Raw genomic sequence first — 6,000 nt, forward strand, 5'->3', positions numbered from 1 at the left:
CAGGAATCAGATAGTACCCAGAGGAGGAATGGAAGAGACTCCTCCATAGAGCTCTTTACGGAGGTGTACCTGTACCTTCATGTACCTGTAACACAGTATATCTGGTCATCCAATCCCCAAATGCCAAGCCAACTCTGGGCTCTACACTTACTTCCTTACCCCTTGACCTTTCTACATAAGGTCAGATGCGCAACCCCAGTCAATCATGCCCTGTTTCCGAGTTGCCGTTTCTAACGCTCTATAAAGCTGACTGTTTCTTAAATTCCCTAGGGAAGAATGCGCCACTGTTCGTGAGGCACTGTCCTCCCCTCCCAGTCCATGGACTGCTTCCCCTTGAATATAGGACATCAAACTCGTGACTAAAATGCTTTAGCTTTGTCATTAGGAGGAAGCTGTGGCTGCAACTCTGGGAGCTCCAAAGCCAGCAGGGGCCACCCCACTCTGCTCCAACAGGAGCTGCAGGCTTAGTGGAGGAATTCAACCATGAGCCAGCAGCGAGGGAGCAGAGAGACCTACCATGAATAGACTCTCCACCTGCCTGTCGTCCCCTGCCAGTGCCTCCGAGGGGCTGAGCCCAGTTGGAAGCCGGAGGGCAAGGGGAGCACTGGACATGTCATCCTTGGAGGTCAGCAGAAGAGTGTGGGGAATGGATGGAGAAGGCCAGATGCAGAGGGACCAACACATTCACATAACATTATGATGCTTATCCATCCATGCTGTCCCTTTGCGCCCTTTAAACTCTCGAAAGAAGGGGTTGTAAATCTCAAATGAATCAGACCATAAATGTGTATGTCAATGACACAAGCACAAGTGAAGGCGCAGACAAAATAGAGGCATGTACCACCCATCTAGAGCGCCCACCGAGACAGCGCCCCCTGCAGGCCAGGGGCCACCGCACTGGAGCTTCCAGCAGCTCAGCCCTCAGCTCCCAACCAGGAAACAGCAGTGAGGCCATCTCTTAGCTGGTGGGCCACAGCTCTGCTATCAGGGAGCGTGACTTTGGAGGTGAAGGGAATAGTCTGTGGAACAGACCCCCATGCCTCCCTTCTTCACCACGAGCCAGCAAGATCAGGAAGCCGAGCAATGAAAATCGCTCTCCTGCTAACAAATGGAGGATGCGTTCCCCGAGTCTTCAGAGAGAAGAATGCAGCAAGGTAAGTCTCAGGGGCAGATGCCCAGCACCTGGGCCAGGCTGCCTGAAGCAGCAGTTTGGGGTAAGAGTGTGTGCTGGCCTGCAAGGCGAGGCCAGCACTGTCAGAGGGTGGGCTCCCTCCCCCTGGAGGAAGGCAGGTGACCCTCCTTCTTTGAAGGCTTCCATAGGGTACAAGCCCCAGGCAGGTGGAAGCAGTATCTTCTGGAGTGAGGAAACCAGCCCTTCCAATCTGGCTGTGCCTTCTCAGAGCAAAGCCAACCTAACAATCGTGTTAGCAGAACAAGCTCCCTCCATGCCCCCCTACCCCTACCCCTGACCCTCCATATCTCTCCCTCCTTTTTAAATTGTGGTAAAATACACAGAAAATGTATCATATAATCGTTACATGTCTAGTTCAGCAGTGTTGAGTGCATTTACGTTGTTGTAAAACCAGTCTCCAGAACTCTATCCATCTTGCAAAACTGAACTCTATACCCATTAAACAATTCCCTACTGCTTCCCCTCCTCAGCTGCTCTACTTTCTGTCTCTAGGGATCCGACTACTCTAGATCCCCTCATATAAGTGGGATCAGACAGTATTTGTCTTTCTGTGGCCGGCTTATTTCTGTTAGCAAAATGTCCCCCAGGTTCATCCATGTCGTAGCATGAGTCAGAATTCCCTTCCATTCTAAGGCTGAATAATATTCCACTGTATATATATTCCACATTTTGTTTATCCATTCGTCCATCGATGGACATTACGGTTGCTTTCACCTTTTAGCCATCGTGAATAATGCTGCTATAAATACGTGTGTACAAATATCTCTTCGAGACCCTGCTTTCAATAATTTTTAAGTGTATACTCAGAAATGAAATTTCTACACATCTCTTCTTTAGTCACCTCCATGTCAACTGTTTTCAGAGGTCATGGTGGGGGAAGAGCCTAGGATTTGAAGTCACAGCTCTGGGTTTTAAGTCTCCATACTGATCTCCTACCGGCTATAGAATGTTGGGTAAGTTTCTTACCATATCTGAAACCTGGGTTTTTCTTTCATACAGTTGGAAATAGATCACCCACAGTATTAGTGTTTTAGGGATGGCGTAACAAAGTACTGCAAACTAGATGCCTTAAAACCGCAGAGATGTATCCTTTCACAATTTTCGAGGCTGAAAGTCCAAAATCAAGGTATCAGCAAGTTTGGTTCCTTCTTGGCAGCTCAGAGGGAGAATCTGTTCCATGCCCGTCCTCTAGCTTCTGGTGGTTGCTGGCAACACTGGCATCCTTGGCTTTCAGCTGCAACCATTGTCACATGGCTCCATCGTCACATGGCTGTCTTGCCTTGTGTATCTGTCTTCACATGGCATTCTCTCCTCTATGTGTGTCTAAATGTCCCCCATTTTACAAGGACACCAGGCACTGGAATAGGGCCCATTCTAATCCAGTATGACTTCATCTTAAGTTGATTACATCTGCAAAGACCCTATTTCTAAATAAGGTCCCATTCACGGGTACTGGGATTAGGACTTCAACATTACTTTCAGGAAGACATAATTCAACCCACAGTAGCTGCCCTCCAGGATCTCTGTGAGCATTAAATGCATTTTGTAAATGCTGGAGCGTCACACTGGATGGGAGTAAAGATCACGTCTAAGCTGACATTTAGCTTGTGTGCCTTCTGACTGCAAGGACTTCCTTCTCCCTTTGCTGCTGGTCCTGGAGTGTTAAGTCCATTCTTGCTTATTGAGCGCCCCTGTGGTTCTAACTGGGACTGCATTTGCTGTGTGTTGTTAAATGTTCAATGCCATCTTCATCCCCTGGAGAAGGGAGAACGCTAAGCATGCACTTCAATAGATCAAGTCAGCTCCTTACACTTTCTATTTTTTGTTGCTTTTGGTGTCTGAAGAAGGCCCCCTCTGCTGCTCTGCATTACCCACCTTGTCCCAGAGGACAGGCAGAAATGTTGTGCCTGGACGCTGTTGGGAAGTGAGACCATCAGGGCTGCAAGGTCATTGCATCCTTCCCTGACTTATTCAATTGTCGCCACCTCCTTAAATACCGCACCCCAGAGAGGCCCGGGCTGCCTAGCTGATGTATTGTCTTCAGATGTTTGTCCACGTCCTCCATAAGGTTCTTCAAGCTGGGACACACAAAACAGATTTACTGAGAGTGGGAACAGAAATGATTCACTCTCGGTACTTTAACTATATTCCTGCTAAATGGCTTACTTACCCCTGAACGCTGTTCTCTAGAGGAATAACCATTTTCCAACATATGAAAATCAGCACTTCCAGAAGAAGTAAAATTAAGGGATGATTATTTGTGTTTAAAAAGGATTTGTTATGTGATTCCTTAAATGAGACTATAATAACCATAATAATATAAGATTTCACTTAAAATTTTTCTGAGCTCTTCTATTGAAAAACAAACAAACAAACAAACAAGGTGTTACTGATTATCACATTGACTCTTCCAGACATACAACTCTGGGACCCTGAGATGGGCTTTCAAAGGAGTTCAGCCGATCTCCCCCATTCAACAGCTCAGCAGCCCTACAACCAGGACGCTAGCTGGGACTGGTGCCTACCCTGCACCTGACTGTTGAAACTGCAGGCAGCCAGCAGAAGTGACAGACATGTTGACACAAATTTCTCAGATGCTTGGACAGAGCCACCTGGTGATTTATTTACAGAGGCAGCTTTGCTTTAATAGCAACACTAGGGCAATTTGACTAGGCAGGTCGCTAAACCCTAAGGCAAAGTCAGAGTTTAAACGTGTGGTTTTTTTATGCTCTCTGTTTGTAGTTTTAATGAGCTATGGCTTTCTAGTGAAAGAATAAAAAGGAGCAATTCCTCATAGGAGCAAATCCAAGCAGGAGATCAGAGACACAAACAGCCACATTCTCCTCTGGCCCTGACACCTATTCGAGGCCGTGTGAAATAGCCCTGGATTTCACACATCTAGACAGACGGAACATCAGGGTGGCTTATCTCCAGCTGTAAAAGCCTGCTTAATGCTACTAATAGTGTAAGTAATTTTGCTGGGAAGCCTGGGGAGGATTCTTCCATTTATTACCTAGTGAATCAATTCTAGCTTTCATAGAAAAGACCTGGGCTGTAGCCCACAATGCACAATGAAGTACTGCATGGAAATCCTAGCAGGGTTTTGATGCCAGTGTTTTGAAAGGGAAAGAGAGGCCCTTCCTCAGCTCCCTTTCACCCATTTTCCTGCTTGGAGTGTGGGAAAGGGGACGCAGAGGCAGCGTCTGTTCTTCAGCCGGTGCCCTTGAGAGCCGAGACTGCCTTGCGGGGGAACTGAGACCAGCGAGCCAGGTTGCAGGCATTGTGTCGCCAGCCACTGAAAGGTGTGGATGAGATGAGGCTGATTACAAGGACTGAAGGAAAGCGGAGAGCAGGGTTTGGAAAATGGCTGAGAAAGGAAGAAAGAAGTGCACTGTGACTCTAGGAAAGTGGATCGTGCAGATTGGGTGCCTCTGTGCATTTGTCCTTCAAAGATGAGGCCCGTCCCGCCTGAAGTCCATCTGGCCGCTTCTTCCAGTGGCTTCTCAGAGGCCGGGGAAAATGGAGAATCGTTTTCGCCAAAGAAGCAAATCTGACCTGAGGACCCATGAGCGTGGTGTATGGCAGGCAATAAAGACACGGGGCCAGAAAGTTCATTGTCCTGCCCCCTTTCTCAGCGCAGCTTTCCACTGTCAGCTCTTGTCCTTGTCACACCAGGGGCAACTCACGGGGGCGGAGTGCACTCTTTTCCTCCCGGATAACAGCCTTGACTTCTGCGACGCTCTAGTGTCCATCCTCCCTCTCAAGCCCGTTTTCATCCACGTATTTGAAGCCACACTCCGCGGCCTGGCCCTCTCACTCACAGGGGCTGGAGGCCCAAGCCAAATGTGCCCGGCCCTGCAAAGTGCAGCCGAGGACCCGCCAGGCGCTGCAGCAGCCCCAGGCCTCACTCCCACCTCACACTCTGTGTGCATCTGAAGGGGGTGGGTTTTCACTTGCTGTTACTGAGTTGGCAGTTTCTAACCTAGAATCAGAAAACCCTAGTCATTTTCTTGAAGGAAAAAAGAGGACTTGAACTTAACCTTTATTAACTTAACCCTTTATTTCCTTTTCAGAGCTGCTCCTCTAGAGCAACCATGGGAAAGATATACAAAACTGCAGCCTGGTCCCTGACGATAAAATGCCAATAAATTTAGTTTTAAAGGAGTCACTAAAAATCCCCAGTGGTGTTTTTCTTATCCCTTAATAACAGCATTGGACTTCCCTGGTGGCACGGTGGTTAAGAATCCGCCTGCCAGTGCAGGGGTCACGGGTTCGAGCCCTGGTCCGGGAAGATCCCACATGCCGTGGAGCAACTACTGAGCCCGTGTGCCACAACTACTGAGCCTGCGCTCTAGAGCCCATGAGCCACAACTACTGAGCCCGTGTGCCACAACTACTGAAGCCCGTGTGCCTAGAGCCTGTGCTCCACAACAAGAGAAGCCACCGCAATGAAAAGCCCACACACCACAATGAAGAGTAGACCCCACTCGCCACAACTAGAGAAAGCCCCTGCGCAGCAATGAAGACCCAACGCAGCCAAAATAAATAAATAATAAGAATTAAAATTAAAAGAAAAATAACAGCATTATGCGAAAGTGTAATTCTTTAAGGAATTGCTTAGAATCGTTTCCCCCGTAAGGAAACAAGTTCCAGATCTTCTCTTATTCACCTGAATCTTTTCCTACCCCTGTGCTATAAAATGCGTCAGGGGATATTCTTTAAAGTGTCATTTTTACCCTGTAGGTAGGACATCGTGCTCGACAGAGCACTCATGGTTAAAGATTTCCAGATACTGGCTGGAATATTCT

At 48.0% G+C, this 6,000-nt stretch overlaps 1 protein-coding gene across 6 annotated transcripts in view; it reads left to right on the plus strand.

The window, feature by feature from the left end:
* MAN1A1 (mannosidase alpha class 1A member 1) overlaps positions 1–5,507 on the plus strand; it is a 204,711-nt gene extending 199,204 nt beyond the window's left edge. Inside the window, exons 16-18 of one of the 6 annotated variants that reach the window (XR_004352485.1) lie at positions 271–1,154; positions 2,030–4,157; positions 5,266–5,507. The gene's annotated coding sequence lies outside the window, so the exon portion shown is untranslated. Of the gene's footprint in view, positions 1–270; positions 1,155–2,029 lie in introns of all 6 variants that reach the window. The other 5 variants (XR_004352487.1, XR_004352486.1, XR_004352488.1 and 2 more) reach the window with 5 other exon arrangements.
* The last annotated feature ends 493 nt before the right edge of the window (positions 5,508–6,000 follow it).

The sequence above is a fragment of the Phocoena sinus genome, chromosome 12, assembly GCF_008692025.1.
Source record: "Phocoena sinus isolate mPhoSin1 chromosome 12, mPhoSin1.pri, whole genome shotgun sequence".
NCBI classification, from domain to species: domain Eukaryota; kingdom Metazoa; phylum Chordata; class Mammalia; order Artiodactyla; family Phocoenidae; genus Phocoena; species Phocoena sinus.